We start from the raw sequence: 14,540 nt of genomic DNA, 5'->3' as shown, positions 1-14,540 counted from the left end.
GTCAGGCTCTCTGCTTGGCAGGGAGCCTGCTTCCCTTCCCCTCTCTCTGCCTGCCTCTCTGCCTGCTTGTGATCTGTCTGCCAAATAAATAAATAAAATCTTTAAAAAAAGAAAAGAAAAGAAATCTTGTTTACGGTCTTAGAATTACATGCCTTCCTAACTAAGTAATATCAAAAAGGAACTGGATAGGTAAGATGGAGGTATAGAAGGAGTAGAATTCTGAAGCCATTTATTTATTTATTTATTTATTTATTTATTTATTTATTTGAGAAAGAGAGCAGTGCAGTGAGGAGCCCAGGGAGAGGGACAAGCAGACTCCACTCTGAGCCTGGAGCCAACTCCAGGCTCAACCTCACGACCCTAATATCATGACCTGAACTGAAATCAAGAGGTGATCTTAGGTGCAAAATAGCACCTTTATTTACACTTTATTTACACAAAATAATACCTTAATTTACACTGTTTTGTAGTGAATTTCCATTTTCTTGATCAGTTTGTGTTTTTTCTTGGTAATTGAGTCTATGATGCAGTATATATATGCTACTATCAAAATCTACTGAGACAGCTCAGTTACATATATGGTTTATATTTTTGTGATACATGATTTTATGCACTATTACTTAGCTATTACAATCTAATAAAAATATGGCAAATTAATTTTCTTTCTTAAAGCTCTGTACATTAAAATATGTCTGCTCTTTAAAAAAAAAAAGAAAGTCAGATGTGTAACCGACTGAGTCACCCAGGTGCCCCTGAAGCCATTTAGAAGAAACTTTTTAGATAAAGTTGGAGATGAAAAACATTTAATAACATAAAATCCTGAGGTGGAGAAATGGGCTAAATGGATGATGGGTTTTAAGGAGGGCACATATTGTGATAAGCATTGGGTGTTGTATGTAAGTGATGAATCACCAAATTCTACACCTGAAACTAATACTACACTGTATGTTCACTAACTACAATTTAAATAAAAACTTGAAACTTAAAAAAAAAAAGAAAAGAAAATCCTGTTCCTTAATTATGAACTGTAAAAAAGACCTTGAAGTTTAGCTGTTTAAAACAATATTTGAGATATCTAGTTCTAAGGTTTAAATTGGATTTATTTATTTGTTTCTTTATTTTTATTTATTTGGCAGAGAGAGAGAAAGGGAGAAAGCACCAGCAGGCAGAGTAAGAAGCTGAAGCTGGTTCACCACTGAGCAGAGAGCACGATATGGGGCTTAATTCCAGGACCCTAGGATCATGCATGACCTGAGACGAAGGCAGACACTTAACCAACTGAGCCACCCAGACACCCCTTAAATTGGTTTTAATGTCATATTGGTTCCCTCCCAGATTAATGACATAAAATGTGTTTCTTTTATATCTATATGCACTAGGATTATACCATTCTGAAAATTAGAAGTTTTAGAAGTCATCTACGTAGATGTCCAAGTAGGTCAACAGATACAGCCAAGTAAACTGCACTGCTTGAGCACAGTACATCAAGATCTACTTAAGCCGAGATACAGCTTTTCTTGGCTCACAGAGTGATTCTCATGTGTCAGTAAGGACCTTTTGACTTTATTTGTACAGTTTTTGCCCTCCTTACTGATTTTATTTTTTGTTTTTATTTGTTTTTGTTTTAACTTCAGGCCCGGCCTGTAAGTTAATCTTCACTGGTGACAGTGATTTGGACTGTGTTTTTATGGTCCATTTGGTGATCTCTGTCTGTGACAGAAATTTATTTTCTCTTATGTGAGAGATGACAGGGAATCTGGTTTGTTCATCCTTGTCTGTATATGAGAGAGCTCTAATTAGTTAAGAATTTAATACCTGTTGGGAAGTAGAGGAGCTCTTTGCGATGTAGACTTGCAAATTTACTTTCGGCCTTTGGCTAAATTTGTTTTAGATCTGACAGTTTTAAGTTCTCAGTGTGTCTACATGTCTTTAATTAAGGAACGCCTTTGCTTCTCACTGTACGTCTATGAAATGCTTTCCTACTTCTGAGCAGTATACAGTATACATTAACAGATTAGATTGTGCCTCATATTAAAGATCTCTCTTCTGATTGGTTTATAAATAAGCACTCATATAAATGAAATAATCCCCAAATTACCAGAAAATTTAAAAATTTAACTTTTTTTAAGATTTAATTTTAGTTATTTATTTGTTGTGAATATTTATTTATTTTTTTGAGAGAGAGAGAGTGAGCAGGAGGAGCAGAGAAAGAGGGACAAGCACACTTCCATGATGAGCATGGAGCCCGATGTGGGGCTCAGTCCCAGGACCCTGGGATCATGATATGAGCCAAAGGCAGATGCTTAATTGACTGAGCCAAATGGGTTAGACTTTAAATGAGAAAAAATAATCATTCATATACAAACTGCTATCCAGAAAATTTTTAAAAATTCAAGTTTACATAAGTAAGATGAATCTTTGGGCAGATCAGAGAGGCCTAGTAATTTGGGTTAATGAAAAAAGTCAGCTATCTGTTATTTTCTTTGCTTTTCAGTATTAAGTATATATATTGTAGTATATGTACAGTTTAGAAAGTTTTTAACATGTAAACATTTTTTTTTCCAAATTTTTATTTATTAAGAAATCTCTATCCCCAATGTGGGGCTCAAACTCATGACCTCAAGATCGAGTCACATGCTCTACCAACTGAGCCAGCAGGTACCTTAGTAGTTTATTTTTTAATGAAGATCTAAATTAGTCTGAATTTCCTGACTCTTTATATTGGTTTATTGGTCAAATTGGCTAACCTAACTCCTACATATATTTTAAGATTTTTAAAATTATAAATTTGGCTTCCACTAAATTGAAGCATAATTCTAACAAACATTTTTTTTTTCCAACAGTAAGTCTGTTTTCAATTATGTCAGATTAAAGGTAATTGCAAAGAACTTTAGGAAATTTAACTAGTTTGGGTTAATTAATTATTATCATGACAAGCCTAGATTGTTTCTTGGATAGAATATTAAAACCTTGATTACTGAGCATAATTTTAAGTTTATGTACTTTTGGTTCTTATTTCAATGTGCTATGGAATAAATGGTTCTTTTTTCCACTTTAAGATATAAAAGGATATGTATAGCTGTATAAAACTGGGTTAATATTTATGGTCTTTGGGCTGCCTGAGTGACTGAGTTGGGTAAGCATCTGCCTTTGGCTCAGGTCATGATCTTGGGATACTGGGATACTGGGATTCAGCCCCACATTGGGCTCCTTGCTCAGTGGGAGCATGCTTCTCTCTCTCCCTCTGTCGCTCCCCCTGCTTATATGCATGACAGCTTCTCCCTCTCCCTCTGCAGCCACCTGCTGTTTGTGCTTGTTCAATCTCTCTCTGTGTCAAATAAATAAATAAAATATTTTAAAAATTTAAAAAATAGTCTCCTTTCTCTCTGCCTGCCTCTCTGCCTCCTTGTGATCTCTTGTCTGTCAAATAAATAAATAAAATCTTTTTAAAAAAATGAAAAGATGTTAGAAATAATTAAGTTTACTTTATGTGCTCCATTATTTTTTAAATTATCAGCACTATTGTGTGAGCAACATAGGAAAAGTTGATAAATAAATCAGATCAACTCGCTCTTCTTTAGCTTAAATATTTGTATAGTTAAAATGTCATTAATATAAACATAGCCAAAATTGTGTACTTTATGAAAAGGACCTGGATATATGCCAATGTCATTTCCCTCAGGGGAAATTGTGGTTAAATTCTTGTGAAACAGTTATGCACTGTGCTTTCGAGTTTTTTTTGTTTTTTTTGTTTTTTTTTTACTTCCATTCGATTACTGGATATATTATTACCTATAACCTTCAGTCTTAGTCATTGCAATGGAGTAGATGTATCTGTCCCCTCTCCCAACTTTTTATGTTGAAATTCTAGTCCCCAATATGATGGTATTAGGAAGTGAGGGTTTGAGAAGGCAATTAAGTCACAGAAAAGTGGAGTACTTATGGGTGGGATTAGTGCCTGTACAAAGGGACCCCAGAGAGCTCTCTGACCCTATTTCTGCCATGTGAGGATATAAGAAGTTAACAGTCTACAACACAGATGTGGGCAGGTGCTCTCATATTGGACTTTTCAGACTCCAGAATTTTGAGACATCAGACATTGGAGGTTGAAGCCTATCAGTTGTTTTATTATAGCAGCCTGAGCTAAGACAGTCATCTGCAGATAGTTTCTGTTTTACTCTGATGCTAGCCTGAAGGTTCGACTATAAGCTACAGGCCAAACTTTGTGCATTCAGGGACAGTCTTAAAGCCTCATGGAAAGGACCCATTACTTTGAACTATTGATAACTACTTCCAAGATTAGTCTTTTGGGTACAGACTTTGAAGTGGACATAGCTTAGACAAATTTTACAACATACCATTAGACTAAGTCAGGATTTCTTAAGACTCTTTAGTCTGAAAGGGGAAGCTTCTTGAAAGCAGTTTACTGACTCAAGAGCCAGCAATTACAGAGAACTGAATGAGCCAATGAGGGGAGCTTAATCAGGGTTACATAATTTGGAATGTTGTTCATGCATTTGTGATGTTCTGCTTCTATGAATATATGAGGAAACCCTTTTTCATGCTTAGGCTTTCCTCAATTTAGTGGATTGTGCTTTTGTAAACTGAAAGTTTAAAATGGTGTCTGGGGGCGCCTGGGTGGCTCAGTGGTTTGGGCTGCTGCCTTTGGCTCGGGTCATGATCTCAGGGTCCTGGGATCGAGCCCCGCATCGGGCTCCCTGCTCCGCAGGAAGCCTGCTTCCCTCTCTCTCTCTCTCTGCCTGCCTCTCTGCCTACTTGTGATCTCCGTCTTTCAAATAAATAAATAAAATCTTTAAAATAAAATAAAATAAAATAAAATAAAATAAAATAAAATGGTGTCTGATTCTCATTGGGTCCCTAGAATTAAGAAACATTTTCTGAACCTCTTTACACTTTATGGCAATATTCAAAATGAAACGGTACTCCTGTTTACTATGATATAATTAAACAAATTGGTTATGTAACCAAGGCTATACCTGGAATGTCATATTTGAGAATAATTTTCATGTAAACATGTCTGACAAGCATATTATTAAAGAAAAACAAACAAGTTGACTGTGTATGGTGAGTCAGTGGTTACAACACTGTTCCAGTAAAACTGGAATGGCACGGGGTTCCAGTCTTATAGGTGGTAAGGAAGGGCCCTTTTTGGCAAACTAGGAATGTTAGTAAATTTTAGAGATGCTGAGGAGAGAAATTCACCCAAAATCTTAGATACTACTAGAGAACCCTGGTGCAGTTTCTTGTGTTTGGTTCCATAGCCTTGATATAGCAAATTATACAGGCTTTTATTTTATTCATTTTTTTTAAAATTATTTATTTGAGAGAGAATGAGAGCGAGATATAGAGAGAGGAAGAAAGAGAGAACAGGGAAAGGGGCAAAGGGAGAGAATATACAAGCAGATTCCCGCTGAGTATAGAGCCTGATGCAGAGCTTGATCTTACGACCCATGAGATCATGACCTGAGCTGAAACCAAGAGTTGGACAGTTAACTGACTGAGCCACTCAGGTGCCCCTGTAGAGGTTTTAAAAGTGTACTTTGCGTGTCCTCATGAAAACTTGCAGACAGAAGTTAGTCCTGCACCTTTGGTAATTATTCAGCACAATATGTCTGGATTTGGAAAGTAAATTCCAGGAGGCTAACATAGTTCATTAACACTGTGGCAATAATCTGGCCAAACATAATGAAATCTCTATTTTTGCATCAAGGAAAATCTTGGCAGGTTATTTATGATCATAAGGAAGAGGCGGTCAAGAAACATTGTCAAAGAGCACCTGGGTGGCACAGTGGGTTAAAACCTCTGCCTTCGGCTCAGGTCATGATCCCAGAGTCCTGAGATCGAGCCCTGTATTAGGCTCTCTGCTCAGCCTGCCTCTCTCTGCCTGCCTCTCTGCCTACTTATGATCTCTGTCTGTCAAATAAATAAATAAAATCTTAAAAAAAAAAGAAGAAGAAGAAGAAGAAAGAAACATTGCCAAAAACATGGAAATGGAAAAACCTGGCTCTAAGATGGCAGAGGAGTAGGAGACCTAAATTTTTTCTGGTGCCCAGAATTCAGCTAGACAGTTATCAAACCATTCTGAACACGTGCAAATCCAACAAGAGATTGAGGAAAAGAATAAAACCAACAATATGAACAGAAAATGACCACTTTCTGGAAGGTAGGATGTGCCAAGAAATGATTCTGAGGATATATGGGAAGATAGACCATGAAGGGGAGGGAGCCTCCATCAGCCAGCTACCAGCAAGTGATAGAGCAGCGGACCCCAAATTCAGAACTTTTAGAAGTCTACTCTGGTGAGGTATGTCGCTCCAGCAGCTAAGCAGGGGTGAAGGTGGGGAGGGGATGGGGGTGGGATGGAACCCTCCCTGGGACTGTGTGGCCTCAGAATCCTCAGGGTCACAGAGAGATCCATAAGCCTGAGTACAGCAGAGCTCCCAAGTATTAGAGTCAAGCTGGCTGCAAAGAGTGAGCCAAGGAGTGGGCTGTCAGCTCAGGGTTGCCATAAACCATGATCCGCAGCACAGTCAGGCCACTACTTAGCAGGGACCCAACAAGTGACAGATCTGGGGAGACTACCCTTCCTCTCCCAGGAAGAGTGGCAAGAGAATACACTGCAGGAATCTACATGGTTTGGAGACTCCAAACAGGAGCATATACTGGAGATACAAACGCTCAGTCACAGGCCTGGTGAGCATGGAGTGTGGCCAGAGACCAGGAAAAGAGGAGTGACTGCTTTTCTCTGAGGGCTCACTGATGACTGGGGCCCTGAACTCTCTCTCCTCCAGGGCCAGAGATTGGGAGGCCACCATTTTCATTCCTGACCTCTAAAGCTATACAGAAAGACCCCAGGGAACAAAAGTTACTTAGCAGATTCCTTAGCCCAGCCCCTGGCAGGGGCAGCACAATTCTACCTTGGGGTTGAGAATCACTGGAGTGGGCCCCTCCCCCAGAAGATCATCAAGAACATCCAGCCAAGACCAAGTTTACTGATCAATAAGAACTGTAAAACTCCAGTGCTAGGGGAATACAGCACACAGAATTCATGACTTTTACCCCCCATGATCCTTTAGTCGTTCAAAGTTTTTTTTTCCTTACTTTACTTTCCTTTCTTTCTTGTTCTATTTCTTTTTAAAAAATTTATCTTTCCTTTTTCAACTGACTTATCAACTCCTTTTTTTAAAATCTTTTTTTTTTCATCGCTTCTCAACCTTTGGCTAAGATCAAGTGAACATCTTCTTTTTTTCACTCTTACAGTCATATCCTAACCCTTCCTTGTATTTAACCTTACTTTTTGTGCTTATGTACGTTTTTCTTTCTTCAAAATGTTGGGATACAGATTCCTCTAACTAAAATATGCCCTAAATCTAGTGTATGACTTTGTTCTATCCACCTGCTTGACCATAATATTTCTCTTTTTAAAATTTATTTTTCCTTCTTTCTTTTTTCAATCAACTTATCTTTTCCTAAAATCTTCTTAAATTTTCATTTTTACCTTCATAGTCCATTCCTCCATTGTCTTTAGCCTTATTTTTGTATATATATGTTTTACTTTCTTTTAAAATTTTGAGAGGCAGTTTCTTCTAACAGACCAAAATACACCAAAAATCTAGCATATGGATCTTTTCTATTCACCAGCCTAATAATATTCTTCTTCTTTTTCTTTCTTTCTTCCTTTCTTTTTTTTTTTTTTTCTGTTCCAACCGGTATTGGGTCTCTTCTAATTTTTTTAGTGTACATATTTCTGGGGTCCTTGTTACCCTTTTAGCATTTTGTTATCTCATTCATCTATTCTTCTCTGGACAAAATGACAAAATAGAAAATTCACTTCAAAATAACAAGAGGCAGTACCAACTGCCAGGGATCTAATCAATATGGACACTAATAAGATGTCAGAACAAGAGTTCAGAATAACGATAATAAAGATACTAGCTGGGCTTGAGAAGAGTATGGAAGATACTAGAGAATCTCTTTCTGGAGAAATAAAATCTAACCAAGTCAAAATCAAAAAGGCTATTAATGAGGTGCAATAAAAAATGGAGGTTCTAAATGCTAGAGTAAATGAGGCAGAAGAGAGAATTAATGATATAGAAGACCAAATGATGGAGAATAAAGAAGCTGAGAAAAAGACAAACTATTGGATCATGAGGGGAGAATCTGAGAGATAAGTGATACCATAAAGTGAAACAATATTAGAGTAATTGGGATCCCAGAATAAGAAATAGAGGAACAAAAGGTATATGGAGCAAATTATAGCAGAGAACTTCCCTATTCTTCCAAACATTTAAAGAAAATTAATACCTATTCTTCTGAAATTGTTCCAAAAAATAGAAATGGAAGGAAAATTTCCAAACTCATTTCATGAGGCCATATGATCTTGATCTCCAAACCAGACAAAGACCCCCACCCAAAAGGAAATTTACAGACCAATATCCCTGATGAACATGGATGCAAAAATTCTCACCAAGATACTCACTAGTAGTATCCATCAGTATATTAAAAGGACTATTCACCATGACCAAATGGGATTTATTCCTGGGATGCAGGGGTGGTTCAACATCTACAAATCAATCAGTGTGATACATTACATTAATAAAAGAAAGGACAAGAACCATATGATCCTCTCAATAGATGCACAAACAGCATTTGACAAAGTATGTCATTCTTTCTTGATTAAAACTCTTCACAATAAGGGTTCCTGGGTGGCTCAGTGGGTTAAAGCCTCTGCCTTCAGCTCAGGTCATGATCCCAGGAACCTGGGATCGAGCCCCACACTGGGTTCTCTGCTCAGCAGGGAGCCTGCCCCCCCCCCTCTGCCTGCCTCTATGCCTACCTGTGATCTCTGTCTGTCAAATAAATAAATAAAATCTTTAAAAAAAAAAAACTCTTTACAGTGCAGGGATAGAGGGTATATATACCTCAATATCATAAAGCCATCTTTGAAAAACACGCAGTGAATATAATTCTCAATGGGAAAAATTGAGAGCTTTTCCCCTAAGGTCAGGAGCATAGCAGGGATGTCCACTATCATAACTGCTGTTCAACATAGTACTAGAAGTCCTAGCTTCAGCAATCAGACAACAAAAAGTAATAAAAGGCATCTGAATCAGCAAAGAAGAAATCAAACTCTCAATTTGCAGATGATATGATACTTTTTGTGGAAAACCCAAAAGACTCCACTGCAAGAGTGCTAGAATTCATATAGGAATTCAATAAAGTGTCAGGATATAAAATCAATGCATGGAAATCAGTTGTATTTCTATACACCAACAGCAAGACAGAAGAAAGAAATTAAGGAGTCAATTCCATTTACAATTGTACCCAAAGCCATGAGATACCTAGGAATAAATCTAACCAAAGAGGCAAAGAATCTATACTCAGAAAACTATAGAATTCTCATAAAAGAAATTGAGGAAGACACAAAGAAATGGAAAAATTCTCCATGCTCATGGATAGGAAGAACAAATATTATGAAAATGTCTATGCTACCTAAAGCAATCTACACAATTAATGTAATCCCTATCAAAATATCATCAACTTCATATGCATAGTTGGTACAAATAATCTTAAAATTTGTATGAACCACAAAAGATCCTGAATATCCAGGAGAAGGTTGAAAAAGAAAACCAAAGCTGGTGACATCACAATTCCGGACTTCAAACTCTATGAAAATCCTCAAGACAGTATGGTACTGGCACAAAAACAGACACATAGATCAATGGAACCCAGAAATGGACCCTCAACTCTATGGTCAACTAATCTTTGACAAAGCAGAAAGAACATCCAGTGGAAAAAGGACAGTCTCTTCAACAAATGATGTTGGGAAAATTGGACAGCCATGTGCAGAAGAATGAAACTGGACTATTTCCTTATACCACATACAAAAGTAGACTAAAAATGGATGAAAGACCTAAATGTGAGACAGGAATCCATCAAAATCCTTGAGGAGAATATAGGTAGCAACCTCTTCAACCGAAGCCATAGCAACTTCTTCCTAGACACATTGCCAAGGGCAAGGGAAATAAAGGCAAAAATGAACTATTGGGGGCACCTGGGTGGCTCAGTGGGTTAAGCCGCTGCCTTTGGCTCAGGTCATGATCCCAGGATCCTGGGATCGAGTACCGCATAGGGCTCTCTGCTCAGCAGGGAGCCTGCTTCCCCCCCTCCCCTTCCTGCTTGTGATCTCTCTCTCTGTCAAATAAATAAATAAAATTAAAAAAAAATACTTCCTTTAAAAAAATATTTTAAAAAATGAACTATTGGGACTTCATCAAGAGAAAAAGTTTTTGCACAGCAAAGGAAACAGTCTACAAAGCCAAAAGACACTTGAGAGAATGGGAGAAGATTTTTGCAAATGATATATCAGATAAAGGGCTAGTACCAAAATCTATAAGAACTTATCAAACTCAACACCCAAAGAACAAGTAATCTAATTAAGAAATGGGCAGAAGACACAAGCAGACATTTCTGTGAAAAAGACATCCAAATGTCCAACAGATACATGAAAAAGTGCTCCACATCACTTGACATCAGGGAAATACAAATCAAAACCACAATGAGATACTACCTCACACCAGTCAGAATGGCTAAAATTAACCAGTCAGGAAATGACAGATGCTGGTGAGGATGCAGAGAAAAGGGAACTCTCCTACACTGTTGGTGGGAATGCAAGCTGTGCAGCCACTCTGCAAAACAGTGTGGGGGTTCCTCAAAAAGTTGAAAATAGAGCTACCTTACAACCCAGGAATTGCACTACTGGATAGTTACTCCAAAGATACAAATGTAGTGATCTGAAGGGCACGGGCACCCCAATGTTTATAGCAGTAATGTCCACAGTGGCCAAACTGTGGAAAAAGCTTAGGTATCCATCAACAGATGAATGGATAAAGAAGATGTGATATTGAATATATATATATAATTGAATATTATGCAGTCATCAAAAAATGATATCTTGCCTTTTACAAAGACATGGTTGGAACTAGAGGGTATTATGCTAAAAGAAATAAATTAGACAAAGAAAGACAATTATCAAAAGATCTCACTGATATGTAGAATTTGAGAAAACCGGCAGAGGATCATGGGGAAAGAGAGGAAAAAAATGAAACAGAATGAAACCAGAGAGGGAGACAAGCCATAAGAGACTCTTAATCTGGAAACCAACTGAGATTTGCTGGAGTGGAAGAGGGTGGAAGGAGGCGTGGTTGGGTGATGGACATTGGGGAGGGTATGTACTATGGTGAGTGCTGTGAATTAAGACTGATGAATCATAGACCTGTATCCCTGAAACAAATAATAAACTCTATGTTAATTAAAAAAAAAAAAACGCTTTGAAATGGATAAAAGGAATGACTGAGTGTCCTTTCAATGGAGTGTTAGGTATTATCTAATGGATCCTGAGGGCATTATCTGAAGGGCTATATACCTGTGATTGTCTTTCTATTGTCTAGGCTGTTTTACAATTTTGTAAACTTAAAAGTCTAATTATAGAAAATGGATAGTAATGCAAATGAACAATGAACTACAGTTGATTTCTGCTCCAGGAAAAGATGCCCCCTTAGACTTTTTTGCCCTATCAGTAATTAAAGTTTTATATCTATTAGCAAATTCTTTTAAGCATTTCTAACTGCCTATATGTCTGTTCCTCAAATTCTCCCTTACATCAGTTTTAACATCTTATTTGTTCCCTCATTCATTAATGAGTTGAATGAAATCTTTAACACTTAAAAAAAAAAAAGAAAGTGCTTTCTATAGGATTTAATCTTCAGTCTCCAAGAACCTTTTGTAGTATTTGATCATGGGTAGTGCATTCGTGTTATTGGACATCACTCCAGAGGTCATATAAACAGCTATTTTTTAAATCCTGAAGTGTCTTGGAATAATCTTTTCACTTTTATGCAATTTTATGATATAGCACATTCCTTAAATGTTCATTAAAATTATTAGAAACATAGAAACTATGTTATAAACCATCAATTCACAGATGTAGGCAACTAAGAATCCTGTTTGTAGTCTAGGACTCTCCCCACGCTGGCTGTAATGGCCCTACCCAGTCACTTTATATAAGTCACAAGAAATCACATACATAAATACTAAGTCTTATTCTATCATGGATCAAAGAAGCAGAGAAAGGTAGGCTACAGTATGAGAAAAAAATGAAACATAACAGAGAGAAGTAGAGTGAAAGGTAGAAAAAGTATTTTCATGGATTTCTAAGGACTTTTTGGGTCCTAGACACTTCCTAAAACTGACTCCATTCCTGCCCCTTGGATCCATGAAGCACTTCAATACACTTAAAAGATACTTGCTCACTTTTTTTATAAAGTAGCTTAAGTTCACTTATGTTCCTTGTGACTAAAAGGTCTTATTTGATAGCTATGAAATTGCTTAGTACTACCAAGCGTACTATAATACTTATTTTCACCATCATATGACTTTGGAATAAATTTATATGTCTAGAAGCCTTATGTTTAGAATTCATAGGTGAATTTTTGGAGTTATGTGTTGTAAGTTCAAAGGTACATTTGGAATATATTCTATTTAATTTATAATTTCTGTGTAATACTCTGCTTTTAGTTTAAATTGTTATTTAAATTCTAATTAGTTAACATATTATATAATAGTGGTTACTAGTAGGAGTAGAATTTATTGATTCATCACTTACATACAACACCCAGTGCTCATCATAACAAGTGCCCTTAATACCCATCACCCATTTCTCTCATCCCCACTCAACTCCATCAACCCTCAGTTTGTTCTCTATACTTATGAGTCTCTTTTGGTTTGCTGCCCATTATCTCTTTTTTTTCTCCTTCCCATAAATGTTCATCTCTTTTTGTTTCTTAAATTCCACATATGACTAAAGTCATATGGTATTTTTCTTTCTCTGACTGACTTATATTGCTTAGCATAAAACACTCTAGTTCCATCCACATCCTTGCAAATGGCAAGACTTCATTCTTTTTTATATAATATATACAATGGATATATTGTATATACAATGTATACACAATGTATATACAATGGAATATAATGACATATGTCATTGTATATACCTATTTATATACTACCTCTTTATCCATTCATCTGTTGATGTTGGGATCTTTCCATAGTTTGGCTCTTTTTGATAATGCTGCTATAAACCTCAGGGTGGATGTAGCCACTTGAATCTCTTTTTGTATCCTTGGGTAAATACCAAGTAATGTAATTGTTGGATTGTAGGGAAGTTCTATTTTTAAATTTTTGAGGACACCCCATACTGTTTTCCACAGTGGCTGTACCAGATTGCATTACCACCATCAGTGGAAGAGAGTTCCCCTTTCTCTGCATCTTTGCCAAAATCTGTTGTTTCCTGTGTTCTTAATTTTAGCCATTCTGACAGGTGTACAGTGGTATCTCATTGTGGTTTTGATTTGCATTTCCTTGATAATGAGTGGTGTTAAGAATTTCTTCATGTGTCTGCTAGCCATCTGGATGTCTTTGGATAAATATCTATCATGTCTTCTGCCCATTTTTTAATTGCATTGTTTTTTGGGTGTTGAATTTGATAAATTCTTTATAGATTCTGGATACTAACACTTTATCAGACATGTCATTGGCAAATCCCAATCATAGACTCCCTTTTAGTTTTGTTGATTATTTCCTTTGCTGTGCAGAGGTTTATAATTTTGATTAAGTCCCAATAGTTCATTCTTCCTTTCGTTTCCCTGGCCTTCGGAGATGTATCGAGGAAGAAGTTGCTACAGCCGAGGTCAAAGACGTTGCTGCCTATGTTCTCCTCTAGGATTTTTATGTTTTTGTGTCTCACATTTAGGTCTTTCATCCAATTTAAATTTATTTTTGTGTATGGTCTAAGAAAGTGGTTCAATTTCATTCTTCTGTATGTTTCTGTTTTCCCAACACCATTTGCCATTTGTTGGAGAGACTGTCCTTTTCCATTAGATTTTGTTCCTGCTTTGTTAATGATTAGTTGACCATATAGCTGTAGGTCCACTTCTGGGTTTTCTTTTCTGTTCCATTGATCTATGTATCTGTTTTTGTGCCAGTAACACTAGTACCATCAGGATGGTACTCAATAATTATAGCTTTGTAATGTACCTTCAAGTCTGGAATTGTGATGCTTCTAGCTTTGCTTTTCTTTTTTAGGATTACTTTGGCTATTTGGGTTTGTTTGTGATTCCATGCAAATTTTAGGATTGTTTGTTCTAGCTGTGTGAAAATTGCTGGTTGTATTTTAATAGGGATTGCATTAAATGCATAGTTTGCTTTGGGTGGTATAGACATTTTAACAATAATTGTTCTTCTCCGTGAGCATGGAATGTTTGTTATTCCATTTTTGTGTGTGTCCTCTTCAATTTTTTATGTTTTCTATAGTTTTCAGAGTACAGATTACTTTGGTTAGGTTTATTCCTAGGTAACTTATGGGGTTTGTTGCAATTGTAAATGGGATTGATTCCTTGGTTTCTTTTTCTGCTGCTTCATTATTGTTGTATAGACAAGCAACCTATTTCTTCTGATGT

The sequence above is a fragment of the Mustela nivalis genome, assembly GCF_964662115.1.
Source record: "Mustela nivalis genome assembly, chromosome: 10".
Classification (NCBI taxonomy): Eukaryota; Metazoa; Chordata; class Mammalia; order Carnivora; family Mustelidae; genus Mustela; species Mustela nivalis.
This window is presented reverse-complemented; position numbering follows the sequence as displayed.